The following is a 14,591-nucleotide window of genomic DNA, read 5'->3' as shown; positions in this document are numbered from 1 at the left end:
TTTTTTTTTTTTTTTTTTTTTTTGAGACGGAGTCTTGCTCTGTCGCCAGGGCTGGAGTGCTGTGGCCGGATCTCAGCTCACTGCAAACTCCGCCTTCCGGGTTTAAGCCATTCTCCTGCCTCAGCCTCCGGAGTAGCTGGGACTACAGGCGCCTGCCACCTCGCCCGGCTAGTTTTTTGTATTTTTAGTAGAGACGGGGTTTCACCGTGTTAGCCAGAATGGTCTCGATCTCCTGACCTCGTGATCCGCCCGTCTCGGCCTCCCAAAGTGCTGGGATTACAGGCTTGAGCCACCGCGCCCGGCCCAAATATTTATATTTTTAGTAGAGAGGGGGTTTCATCATGTTGGCCAGGCTGGGATTGAACTCCTGACCTCGAGTGATCTGACCTCCTCGGCCTCCCAAAGTGCTGGAATTACAGGCATGAGCCACCGCACCCTGCCGGAATCCATATTTTAACCGGAGATGAGTTTTATTGGGGTGGGGAGTGCCCAGGAGGCTGCACTGCGGGGAGATCACTGAAGGCACCTTGGGGCACTGGAGGCTCTGACCTGGGAGACTGAGGACTCCCCTTGGGTCGAGGAGGGGAGATGCAGCTGGAGAGAGGACACCTGGACACCTGCCCAATCCAGTGACGTCAGCCTCATCCGCTGTCAGAAGGGTGAGGGGCCTCGGGGGCGGAGTCTCTCCTGCCTCTGCCCTCGGTCTAGGCTGGCCACCTTCCCAGTCTGGTGGGTGCAGATGTGCAGAAGCCTGGCTCGGGAGGCACCAAGCGCGGGTAAGACCTGTAGTAGGCCAGCTGGGGACGCCAGCGGGGCCGGGAAGCCGGGCGTGGCGGCCGCGGAGAAGCTGGGGGACTTGAACAGCTTGTCTTGTCTTGGCCCTGACCTCCAGGTGGCGCCGCCAGACACAGACCGGCGTTAAGGCCGCGTCGCCCTTGGCCTCTGGCTGGAGAACCCCCTACGGCCTAATGCGGGTGGTGGAGGAGCTGCTAGAGGGGCTCCGGGCCATAGCCGAGAACAGAGAGACCTCCCTATGTGAGCCCCCCGAGACCCTGACCGCGGGCCCTGCCGCTCCTCCCAGCACCCCTACGACATTAGCTGATGGGGGAAGGAGCTGAGATTAGCCCATGGATTCTTAAACACTAAAGGGTCTCCTGAGCATAAAATGGGCCCTGGTGACACTGCTTCCACGGGACGGTTTGTTTCTAGTGAAAACGACTTCTCCACCTTCTCCACCGCGCATGATGGCTCATGTCTGTAATCCTGACATTTCGGGAGGCCAAGGTAGGGAGAATTGCTTGAGCCCAGGAATTCAAGACCAGCCTGGACAATATAGTGAGACCCCATCTCTCTCTCTGGTTTTTTTTGGTTGTTGTTTTTTTGTTTTGTTTTATTTTTTAGACGGAGCCTCGCTCTGTCGCCCAGGCTGGAATGCAGTGGCGTGATCTTGGCTCATTGCAACCTCCACCTCCTGGGTTCAAGCGATTCTCGTGCCTCCACCTCCCGAGTAGCTGAGATTACAGGTGTGTGCCACCATGCCCAGCTAATGTTTTTGTATTTTTAGTAGAGAGACGGGGTTTCACCATGTTGGCCAGGCTGGTCTCAAACTCTTGACCTTAAATAATCCACCTGTTTTGGCCTCCCAAAGTTCTGGGGTTACAGGTGTAACCCAGCCACGAGACCCTATCTCTAAAAAAATAATAATAATAATTTTAGGCCGGGCGCAGTAGCTCATGCCTGTAATCCCAGCACTTTGGGAGGCCAAGGAGGGTGGATCACCTCAGGTCAGGAGTTTGTGACCAGCCTGGCCGACATGGTGAAACCCTGTCTCTACTAAAAATACAAAAATTAGCCGGGCATGGTGGTGGGCGCCTGTAATCGCAGCTACTAGGGAGGCTGAGGCAGGATAATCACTTGAACCTGGGAGGCAGAGGTTACAGTGAGCCGAAATTGTGTCACGGCGCTCCAGCCTGGGCGACAGAATGAGACTCTGTCTCAAAAAAAAAAAAGAAAAAGAAAGAAAAAATAAATAATAATTAAATTAACTGGCCATAGTGCCATGCACCTATTTGGGAGGCTGAGGTGGGAGTATTGCTTGAGTACAGGAGTTTGAGGCTGCAGTGAGCTGTGATTGCATCACTGCACTCCAGCCTGGTTAACAAAGCAAGACCTTGTCTCAAAACAAAACAAAATTCAACAAAACAAATCTTGCCTCATCCACTTCTGTGGCCAGGACACACTGGTGTGGAAACCCTCCTTCCCCACCAAGTTCACATCCTGCCCGGTCCCCCGGGTTCCACCTGCAGTCACTCTTATCCCTCTAGCCCAGAACTAACCCAGCCTCCACCCCTTGTCATCCCTTTGTTTCCAGGATAACAAGCTTCTCCACTTCCCTTGTGCCCCACCCTTTCCTCAGCCTGGGGACCAGTAGAAAAAGTGTGGGGCATTTCGAAGTTTTTCTCAGGTTGAAGGACTGGCAAAGTGTATCTGTGGTAGTAACTTGTGGGGAAGGGACTGGGCCCTGATTCTCAGGGCTCTGCTCTCAGTCTAGGCTATATTTTATTTAATTTTAATATTTATTTATTTATTCATTTGTTTATTTTGTTTTGTTTTTAGTTTAGTTTTTTGAGGAGTTTCACTCTTGTTGCCCAAGCTGGAGTACAGTGGCGTGATCTTGGCTCATTGCAACCTCCGCCTCCCAGGTTCAAGCGATTCTCCTGCCTCAGCATCCCGAGTACCTGGGATTACAGACACCTGCCACCACACCCGGCTAATTTTTGTATTTTTAGTGGAGATGGGGTTTCACCATGTTGGCCAGGCTGGTCTCAAACTCCTGATCTCGGGTGATCCACCCACCTTAGCCTCCCAAAGTGCTGGGATTACAGGCATGAGCCACTGGGCCCGGCCTTATTTATTTTATTTATTTTTATTTGTTTTTTTTTTTTTTGAGACAGATTCTCACTCTGTTGCCTAGGCTGGAGTGCAGTGGTGAAATCTTGATTCACTGCAGCCTCCGCCTCCCAGGTTCAAGAGATTCTCCTGTCTCACCCTCCCGTGTAGCTGGGACTACAGGCACCCGCCACCATACCTGGCTAATTTTTGTATTTTTAGTAGAGATGGGGTTTCACCATATTGGTCAGGCTGGTCTCGAACTACTGACCTCGAGTGATCCACCCGCCTCAGCCTCCTAGAGTGCTGGTATTACAGGCGTGAACCACCACGCCCGGCCATAATTTATTTTATTTTTGAGACAGTGTCTTGCATGTCACCCAGGCTGGAGTGCAGTGGTGCAATCATGGCTCCCTGCAACTTCTGCTTCCCGGGCTCAAGCAACCCTCCCACCTCAGCATCCCAAGTAGCTGGAACTACAGGCATGTGCCATCAAGCCCAGCCAGTTTTCTATGTTTTTGGTAGAGATGGGGCTGGTCTCGAACTCCTGAGCTCAAGTGATCTGCCTGCCTCAGCCTCCCAAAGTGTTGGGATTACAGGCGTGAGCCACTACGCCTGGCCCCCGGTCTCAGCTTCTTGAGCATGCATGCTTCCTGGCTGCCATGGCAACCCGACACTTCTGGATCATGATGGGTGACCAACTGCGTGGCCACTCCCTGGACCTTATGAGGTCGGAGGCCACTGGATGGGCTTTGGTGGACATAGACCCTCCCCACCAGCTCCTTCACACAACAAGACCTCCCCTAACCATGGGTCCCCCATCTACTTCCCCACACAGATGGACCCCGCTCCCATCCCAGGGCTTCTGACTCTCCACGTGTCTTACACCACCAGACCTCTCTCCTCCTGCCTCTGCCCTTGTTTCCCTTGGCAACTCTCTGGGCATGTAGAGGCTCTCTCCAGGGGAAGATAGCCCTTCATGACCAAATCCTTCCCTCATGGGTCCCCAGACCCTCCGATCCAGCCCCCCAGAGATGGGGATACTGCCAAGGTAAAGGTTTTGGGGGAGACCCTCAGGGGACAGGGTAGTCTGGGCCTGAGGTTCAGCCTGTGTTTGTTTCCTGTGACTGTTGAAATTGTACAGACTGCCAAATACTACATCCTAGGCCTCCTGAATTCTGATTTGGGGATCAGGAAGGAGGTTGCTGGGAAGCAGAGGTGAGTCATGAGCCGGGCTCAGGCCCCATCAGTGAGGTTAAGTCTCTTTTTAAAAATTTAATTTAATTTATTTATTTTTGTAGAGACAGAGTCTCTCTGTGTTGCCCAGGCTGGTTTCAAACTCCTGGCCTTAAGTGATCCTTCTTCCTTGGCCTCTCTTAAGTGCTGGGATTACAGGTGTGAGCTATGATACCCATTGCCCTCTAAAAGAAGGCAGGTCCAGCCTGCAATCCCAGCATTTCGGAAGGCCGAGGCCGGAGGATTGCTTGAGCCCAGGAGTTTGAGACCAGCCCGGGTAACATGGCAAGACCCTGTCTCTACAAAAAAAAAAAAAAAATTACCTGGGTGTGGTGGCATGTGCCTGTAGTCCCAAGCTACTCAGGAGGCTGAGGTGGGAGGATTACTTTATCCCCAGAGGTCAAGGCTGCAGTGAGCCATGATCGTGCCAATGCACTCCAGCCTGGGTGACAGAGTGAGACTATCTCCAAGAAAAAAATAAAAATAATTTAAAAAAAATCTAGAGGAAGGCAAAGGGTCTGGATGGCAGCGTGAGCAACATTCACCTGGTCAGTGAAACTGAGCAGAACTGCCCTGCTCAGACCTGAACTGGCCCGAGACAGAGACAGAAAGGGGCAGGGCAGGCTGGGCACAGTGGCTCACACCTGTAATCCCAGGACTTTGAGAGGCTGAGGCAGGCGGATCACCTGAGGTCAGGAGTTCGAGACCAGCCTGGTCAACTTGGCGAAACCCTGTCTCTAGTAAAAATACACATATTAGCCAGGTGTGGTGGTGTGCACCTATAGTCTCAGCTACCTGGGAGGCTGAGGCAGGAGAATTGCTTGAACTGGGAAGCAGAGGTTTCAGTGAGCCGAGATTGTGCCGCTGTACTCCAGCACTCTAGCCTGGGAGACAGAGTGAGACTCTGAAAAAAAAAAAAAAAAGAAAGAAAGAAAGAAAAGGAAAAGGAAAAAAAAGAAAAGAAAAGAAGGCTGGGCGCACTGGCTCAAGCCTGTAATCCTAGCACTTTGGGAGGCCGAGACGGGCAGATCACGAGGTCAGGAGATTGAGACCATCCTGGCTAACACGGTGAAACCCCGTCTCTAGTAAAAAATACAAAAAACTAGCCAGGCGAGGTGGCGGGTGCTTGTAGTCCCAGCTACTCGGGAGGCTGAGGCAGGAGAATGGCGTAAACCTGGGAGGCGGAGCTTGCAGTGAGCTGAGATCCAGCCACTGCACTCCAGCCCAGGCGACAAAGCGAGACTCCGTCTCAAAAAAAAAAAAAGAAAAGAAAAGAAAAGAAAAGGCGTTCTCAGACTCCCAGAAAGGAGAATAGCAAGTTTCTGTTCCACCTACTTCCTTCAAGGGCTTCCTCCAGGAAGCCTTTCCATCCTCCAGGCAGAGCTGACCCACCCTTCACGGAGCTGGGGCTGGTGTTTAATCTGCACAGGCTGCATGGAGTTTTGCATCCTCTTTCCAGGCACCTGGCCTGGCCTGGATGTTAGAGCTCATGCTGCACCCTGGGAGGGTGAAAGCTGGCTCCACTCAGAGGTGTCCATGCCACTCCCAGGCCCCAGCAAATAGTAGGTGTCAGTGAGCGGGTGAGAGGCATGTTTTCTGCCTCCTGGGACTCTGAGCTTCCTAGAATTGGGGCCACATTTCCTGCCTTATCTGCTTTCTCCACCAAGCAGGGCTGGGGCTGGAGGGGCACGTGTGGGGCCAGCCAGCAGGGGCCCAAGGCGAAAGGGTCTGAACCCCCTGCCTCGGAGCTACCAGCAGAGACCAGGGGCCTTTCATGTCCCAGCATTCCCGACATCCCACTCATCTGCTGCAGAAACAATGAACACGGGAACAGGACAGGATGTCCCAGAGGTCGTCCAGAGGAGGAGAGGACAGGCTGAGAGTCAAAGGTGGGGAAGCAGGAAGGATGGAGGGCAATGGCACACGTGCCATGATCTCATCAGCTCCTGAAAAACAATGACTCGACCTTCTGAGGGCCCCAACTGAGCTCAGGCAACCACATGAGGCCAGTCATTTCCTCAGTGTTCAGATAAGGAAGTGGGGGGCTCTTAGAGGAAAGGGAATGATCTTCAGGTCACATGGTCACTAGGCACTGGAGCTGGGACTGAAACCCAGGGAGACAGAGGAGAGATGGGCCAGGGCTGGGAGGAGGCAGAGGCAAGGGCTTCAGCCTTCTCATTTCCAAGCTTGGATTCCCAGGAGTCCATTCAAATGTGAAAAAAATAGTTTTTTATTTATCTGGAGAGAGAGTCTCGCATTTTGCCCAGGCTGGAGTGCCATGGTGTGATCATAACTCACTGTAGCCTTGACCTGGGCTCAAGTGATCCTCCCACCTCAGCCTCCTGAGTAGCTGAGACTATAGGTGTGTACCATCATGCCCAGATAATTTCTTAAATTTTTGGTAGAGATGGGCTCTATGTTGCCCAGCCTGGTCTCCAACTCCTGGGCTCACGTGATCCTCCCGCCTTGGCCTTCCAAAGTACTGAGATTACAGGCATGAGCCATTGTGCCTGGCTTATTTATTTATTTTTAGAGACAGGGTCTCGCTCTGTCACCCAGACTAGAGTGAAGTGGCACAATCATAGCTCAGTGCAGCCTCAAATTCCTGGGCTCAGCAGATCCTCCTGCCTCAGCCAAAGAAGTAGCTAGAACTACAGGCATACACCACCATGCCTGGCTAACTTTTTAAATTTTTTTAGAGATGGGGTCTTGACCAGCCCAGGCTGGTCTTGAACTCCTGGGCTCAAGTGATCCTCTGGCCTCAGCCTCCTGAGTAGCAGGGACTACAGGTGCACACCACCATACTCAGCTAAATTCTTTTGTGTTTTTATTGTAAAGACAGGGTTTCACCATCTTGCCCAGGCTGGTCTCGAATGCCTGTCCTCACACGATCCTCCAGCCTGGGCCTCCCAAAGGGCTGAGATTACAGATGTGAGCCACTGCAGCCAGCCTGATAGCAGAACCTGCTTTTCTTCTACCAGCCTCTCTTGGACTGTGGAAAAACCTCACACTAGCATCTCCCTGTCCAATCCAGAGGCTTCCAGGGAATCACTCTCCACCCCAAGACCCCCCAACATCTCCTGTATGTCCAACCTCATTGAGTAATAGACCATCTGCTGCTTCCCCCATCCCCATCCATCTCCCCAAGGTCCTGGGCATTGGTCCCCTGCTAAGGAGATCTGTCAGGACCTGCCTCCTAGAGCGAGGCTGGCGATTTCTGCATACATTTCCCTTATCCGTGGCTCCCTTTTCCTGGGTTATGGCCCCATCTTCCGTGCCTCCATGCCCTTTCTTTCTACCTCCATCTATCTCTGACCAGCCTGTCCTTGGGCTCTTTGAGGCTCCAACCACTGGCATCAATCAGTCTTCTATGCCCAGTGTGGACATCAAGTACATCTAGCCAGCAAGCTCAGGCCTTAAGCCCGACATTCTCCTCCTTGCTGTGCTCAGCTCCATTGAATTCTCCATCCTCCACCCCACCCTGCAAATCTGTTTATCTTTGCTTTTCTGGTTTCTTTCATTTTCCTCTGCCTCACCCAGATTCCAGACAAATTCTTATTTATTTATTTATTTATTTATTTATTTATTTATTTATTTGAGACACAGTTGCTGGCGGCTCACTGCAACCTCTGTCTCCCGAGTTCAAGCAATTCTCGTGCCTCAGCCTCCCGAGTAGCTGGCATTTGCAGGCATGTGCCAGCACGCGCATCTAAAATTTTTTCTTTTTTTTTTTTTTTTTTTAGATGGAGTCTCACTTTGTCACCCAGGCTGGTGTGCAGTGGCGCGATGTGGGCTCACTGCAACCTCCACATCCTGGGTTCAAGCAATCCTCCCACCTCAGCCTCCCAAGTAGCTGGGATTGCAGGCCTGTGCTACCACATACGGGTAATTTTTGTATTTTTAGTAGAGATGCAGTTTCACCATGTTGGCCAGGCTGGTCTTGAACTCCTGACCTCAAATGATCCACCCGCTTGGGCCTCCCAAAATGCTGAGATTACAGGCGTGAGCCAAAACACCTGGCCTGGATTATGTACAAATTCTTCTGAATGAGACTCTGTCCCCTGCCTCCAACTTTTCTGCATCCCAGCAGCTGGCATCATCCCATGTCCCAGAGACTTCACACACGCCTAATGGGGCTCATCCCAACCCTCCTGTTCCTCAGCCTGCTGCTGGAGAGGCCAGGCTCAGGGTCAGTGTGTTGGCCTGCAGCCCGATGTGTGCCCTCCTCCCTGGATCTCTTCCTTCTGGGTCGGGATGAAGGCATGAAGGTGGTTTGGAGTCATGAGTTCAGGCTGAGACACCTCAGACCTACCTGACCTTCTGGGGGCTTCACCCTGCCAGCCTCCGAGATGCAGTAGGATGAGAACATGCACTCTGGGGATAGGAGCCTGGATGTGTGTGTGTCTGGAGGGTTGGCCGTTCCCATCTTCCAGCGTGTCTCATGTGACAGGGGCCAGGGTGGAAGTGTCTCCGGGTTGGCCCTTAGGCATAGGCCAGTTTGAGAATAGGAGACAGGAGGTGAGGGGTCGCTGTAGGTGGGGTTTGCAGAGGGTGGTATTAGAGTTTTGCTGTCTCTCTGATCTTTCTTGGCCCTATTTGGGGGTGACTTCCGGGATGGAGGCCTTGCTCCTCCCCCGCCCCCAACCCTGGCAGGTCTTCTCGTGTCCTCTGTAGCAGTCTCAGCCACACCATGCAGTGGACCACTGCATTGGAGGCATCCTACCCCTTCTCAAGGACATGGTCCCTTGAAGGACCCTAGATGCTGACCTGTCTCCTGTCCCCCCTAGCCCACCCATAGCACCTGGCTCAGCAGAAGCTCAGGGATAACCTTGAATGACCCCTTCCAGCACTGAGACTTGCTTTCTTCAAACTAGCATCCAGGTCTGGGATTACCCCACACAGCAGCCTCAGATAACTAAAGGAGCATCTCTAACTGGTGAAGTCTAACCCAATCAAAAGTCTTATAATAAATAATATTTAAGAGATGGGTGTTGCTCTGTCGCCGAGGCTGGAGTGCAGTGGCGTGATCATAGCTCACTACAGCCTCAAAGTCCTAAGCTCAAGGGATCCTCCCACCTCAGCCTCCCCAGTACCTGGGACTACAGGCATGTACCACCACGCCTAGCTAATTTTTAATTGTTTTATAGAGACGGTGTCTCACTATGTTGCCCAGGCTGGTCTTGAACTCCTGGCGTCAAAGGAATCCTCCTGCCTCTGCCTCCCAAAGTGCTGGAATTATAGGCATGAGTCACTGTGTCCCAGCCTTTCTTTTTTTTTTTTTTTTCTGAGACAGAGTCTCACGCTGTTGCCCAGGCTGGAGTGCAGTGGCACCATCTTGGCTCACTGCAACCTCCGCCTCTCAGGTTCAAGTGATTCTCGTGCCTCAGCTTCCCAAGTAGGGGATTACATGCATGTGCTGCCATGCCCAGGTAATTTTTTGTAGTTTTAGTAGACAAAGGTTTCACTGTGTTGCCCCAGTTGGTCTTGAACTCCTAGCCTCAAGTGATCTGCCCGCTTGGCCTCCCAAAGTGCTGGAATTATAGGCATGAATCACCACGCCCTGTCTTCTACACTTTTTTTTTTTTTTTGGGACGGAGTCTGGCTCTGTCACCCAAGCTAGAGTGCAGCGGCGCAATCTTGGCTTATTGCAACCTCTGCCTCCCGGGTTCAAGTGATTCTCCTGCCTCAGCCTCCCGAGTAGCTGGGACTACAGATGCCCACCACCACGCCCAGCTAAGTTTTTGTCCCCTTTTCTTTTTTTAAATTTTTATTTATTTATTTTTGAGACGGAGTCTCACTCTTTCGCCCAGGCTGGAGTGCAGTGGCTGGATCTCAGCTCACTGCAAGCTCCGCCTCCCGGGTTTACGCCATTCTCCTGCCTCAGCCTCCCGAGTAACTGGGACTACAGGCGTCTGCCACCTCGCCCGGCTAGTTTTTTTGTATTTTTTAGTAGAGACGGGGTTTCACCGTGTTAGCCAGGATGGTCTTGATCTCCTGACCTTGTGATTCGCCCATCTTGGCCTCCCAAAGTGCTGGGATTACAGGCTTGAGCCACCGCGCCCGGCCCCCTTTTCTTTTTAAGAGGAAAAGCAATTCCTGGCCTCCCAGCCTGGGACAGCCAAAATAACTTAGGAAGAATGTGGGCAGGCCCAAGGCCTCTCACCTCCCTCACCTCCATCTTCCAATCCTTACACTGGTACTGTTTTCTTTTTTTAAAATTATTATTATTATTATTTTTTGAGACAGAGTTTCGCTCTTGTTGCCCAGGCTGGAATGCAATGGCGCGATCTCTGGCTCACCGCAACCTCCGCCTCCCGGCTTCAAGCAATTCTCTTGCCTCAGCCTCCCGAGTAGCTGGGATTACAAATATGCGCCACCACACCTTGCTAATTTTGTATTTTTAGTAGAGATGGGGTTTCTTCATGTTGGTCAGGCTGATCTCGAACTCCCAACCTCAGGTGATCTGCCTGCCTTGGCCTCCCAAAGTGCTGGGATTACAGGCGTGAGCCACCACACCAGGCCCTGTTTTCTTAAAATCACTGGTGAACACTCCACTTCTTGGAGACCCGCAGTGTAAACTGGGCAAACAGAATGGCTTGTTTTCATCTGTGTTAGGGCCTGAAATGAGATAGTGACTAGATTTTGAGGCTGAGTAATTGCGTTTACTGGGTTCATGGACACAAACTCCTGTAGGGCCTAGATATTTATCAGCACAGCCAAGGCCTGGGGGACAGTTTTAAGTTTCAGCTCCAACACTTCCTGCATGCCAAAGCTGCGTCAGCCTGTTTTTTTAAATAAACAAAAAACATTTAGTCACAGAAATGTTCAAGAATATGCAAAAGTAGAGAAAATATAGTAATAAAATCCTGCTTCAGCAGTCATCAACATTTGGCTAATCTTGTTTCATCCGTGTACCCTCAAACACTGTTCCAAACCCCAACATTTTTTTTTTTTTCTTGTGACAGGGTCTCACTCTGCCACCCAGGCCGGAGTGCAGAGGCGAGATCCTGGCTCACTGCAACCACCACCTCCTGGGTTCAAGTGATTCTCATGCCTCAGCCTCCTAAGTAGCTGGGACTATGGGACTACAGGCATGTGCCACCAAGTCTGGCTAATATTTTGTACTTTTTAGTAGAGACGAGGTTTTGCCATGTTGCCCAGGCTGGTCTCGAACTCCTGAGCTCAGGCAACTTGCCCGCCTCGGCCTCCTAAAGTGCTGGGATTACAGGCTTGAGCCACTGCGCTCAGCCTTGATACTTTTCAATTTAAGGTAAAATACAGCATGATTTATTAACTTTTTTTTTTTTTTTTTTTGAGACAGAGTCTAGCTCTGTCACCCAGGCTGGAGTGCAGTGGCACAATCTTGGCTCACTGCAACCTCCATCTCCTGAGTTCAAGTGATTGTCCTGCCTCAGCCTCCCAAGTAGTTGGGACTACAGGTGCCTGTCACCACACCCGGCTAATTTTTTTGTATTTGTATTTTATTTTATTATTATTTTTTGAGGCAGAGTCTCACTCTGTTACCTATGCTGGAGTCCAGTTGCACGATCTCAGATCACTGCAACATACGCCTCCTGGGTTCAAGCAATTCTTGTGCCTCAGCTTCCCAAGTAGCTGGGATTACAGGTGTGCACCATTACGCCTGGCTAATTTTTGTATTTCTTTTTTTTTCTGAGGCGGAATCTCGCTCTGTCGCCCAGGCTGGAGTGCAGTGGTGCGATCTCAGCTCACTGCAAGCTCCGCCTCCTGGGTTCACACCATTCTCCTGCCTCAGCCTCCTGAGTAGCTGGGACTACAGGCGCCCACCACCACGCCCGGCTAATTTTTTTTTTTTTTTGTATTTTTAGTAGAGACGGGGTTTCACTGTGTTAGCCAGGATGGTCTTGATCTCCTGACCTCGTGATTCACCCGCCTCGGCTTCCCAAAGTGCTGGGATTACAGGCATGAGCCACCGCGCCCAGCCAATTTTTGTATTTTTAGTAGAGACAGGGTTTCACCATGCTGGCCAGGCTGGTCTTGAACTCCTGACCTCAAGTGATCCACCCGCTCTGGCCTCCCAAAGTGCTGGGATTACAGGCGTAAGCCACTGTGCCTGGCCTGATTTTTTAAAACTTTTTAATATAATCATATAAAATGTGTACTTTCCAAAGTCAGATATACAAAACAAAATATATTCAGAGGAATCTAGTAGACTCTTTGTCTTACATTCTATTCTCTCCCTATGTCACCATTACAAATTTTTAGTTTATACTCCCAGTTTAAAAAGTTATGTTTTTTTTTTTTTTTTTTTTTTTTTTTTGAGACGGAGTCTGGCTGTGTGGCCTGGGCTGGAGTGCAGTGGCCGCATCTCAGCTCACTGCAAGCTCCGCCTCCCGGGTTTACGCCATTCTCCTGCCTCAGCCTCCGAGTAGCTGGGACTACAGGCGCCCGCCACCTCGCCCGGCTAGTTTTTTGTATTTTTTTAGTAGAGACGGGGTTTCACCGTGTTAGCCAGGATGGTCTCGATCTCCTGGCCTCGTGATCCGCCCGTCTCGGCCTCCCAAAGTGCTGGGATTACAGGCTTGAGCCACCGCGCCCGGCCTAAAAAGTTATGTTTGTACCTAGCTATTTTTTTTCACAATTGAACAGAGATAATAGACATACTTTCTTGTTCTTAACTTTAGCAGGAAAGCCTCTAGTGTTTTACCATCGAGATCTTCCTTTAAAATCCTTTTTGTAAAATATGGGCTATGCTATCCATTCTACCTGATGTTCCACAGCACTTCCTGGAAAGATAAAATGAACAATGTGGAAACTCTCATAATGAAAAGTGGTACACAAACATGCCTGTTGACTGAGCATCAATCAATTCCAGGAAAGCCTCAAGATTCCTGAACCTTTTTGAAGCACTTTAGAGAGTTTAAAAAAAAGAGTAAGAAAGGATTCCTGAACCCACTTCCACTTATATTTTATACAAAAATAAACGGAGGCTTGCAGAATTGAGGGAACCTGCCCCAAGTAACATAAGGAACAGGTGGGAGCTCTTATTTCCTTTTCTGCAGTTCAGGAGTCTTCTGCTACCTGGAAAAGCTCAGGGCCCAGGATAAATCCACTGACATTAAAAATGAAGAAAACTGAACTCAAGGCCGGGTGCAGTGGCTACTGCCTGTAATCCCAGCACTTTGGGAGGCCAAGGCAGGTGAACCACTTGAGGTCAGGAGTTCGAGACCAACCTGGCCAACATGGTGAATCCCTGTCTCTACTAAAAATACAAAAAAATTAGCTGGGCGTGGAGGTAGGCGCTTGTAATCCCAGCTACTTGGGAGGCTAAGGTGGGAGAATTGCTTGAACACGGGAGGCAGAGGTTGCAGTGAGCTGAGATTGTGCCACAGCCTCCAGCTTCGGCGACAGAGCGAGACTCCATCTCAAAAAACAAACCGGCCGGGCACGGTGGCTCAAGCCTGTAATCCCAGCACTTTGGGAGGCCGAGACGGGCGGATCACGAGGTCAGGAGATCGAGACCATCCTGGCGAACACGGTGAAACCCCGTCTCTACTAAAAAAATACAAAAAACTAGCCGGGCGAGGTGGTGGGCGCCTGTAGTCCCAGCTGCTCGGGAGGCTGAGGCAGGAGAATGGCATAAACCCGGGAGGCGGAGCTTGCAGTGAGCCGAGATCGCGCCACTGCACTCCAGCCTGGGCGACAGAGCGAGACTCCGTCTCAAAAAAAAAAAAAAAAAAAAAAAAGACAAACCAAAACATTGAATCCACAATACAGAGTTTTTTGTTTGTTTGTTTCCGAGACAGGGTCTTGCTCTGTCGCCCAGGCTAGAGCGCAGTGGTATCAGAGCTCACTGCAGCCTGGAACTCCTGGGCTCAAGTGATCCTCCCGCCTCAGCCTTCCCAGTAGCTGGGACTACAGGCAAGCACCACCACCACGCCCGGCTAAAATTAAAATTTTCTGGTAGAGATTGGGATTGGTGGTGTGGGGTCTCGGTATGTTGCCCATGCTTGTCTCTAACTCAGAGTTTCAAGCCATCTTCCCGACTCGGCCTCCCAAAGAATTGGAATTGCAGGAATGCGCCACCGCACCCGTTCCAGGTATCTACTTTTTATACAAATTAATATTTCAGGGAACTCTCGAAGGTAAAAGTAGTCACAAAAAGCTGCAAGAGTTGCTGTGTCCCAGGACGGAGTCCAGGGTGGGGTCGGCGACCCCCGCCCGCACTCATACAGGGAAGCTCTGGTCCGAGTTTGGAGGTAACGGAACACCGGAAATGCTGTAGAGGTCCGAGTGGGGAGGTCAGGGCACACTGGACGGTTACCTTAAAGCTGCCAGGCGCGGTGGCTCACACCTGTAATCCCAGCACTTTGGGAGGCCGAGGTGGGCGGATCACGAGGAGTTCGAGACCAGCCTGACCAACATGGTGAAACCCCGTCTCTACTGAAAATACAAAAATTAGCCGGGCGTGGTGGCGCGCGCCTGTA

This window comes from Piliocolobus tephrosceles, chromosome 8 (assembly GCF_002776525.5).
Source record: "Piliocolobus tephrosceles isolate RC106 chromosome 8, ASM277652v3, whole genome shotgun sequence".
NCBI classification, from domain to species: domain Eukaryota; kingdom Metazoa; phylum Chordata; class Mammalia; order Primates; family Cercopithecidae; genus Piliocolobus; species Piliocolobus tephrosceles.
The sequence above is the reverse complement of the archived record's forward strand: the minus strand, read 5'-3'. Positions refer to the sequence as shown.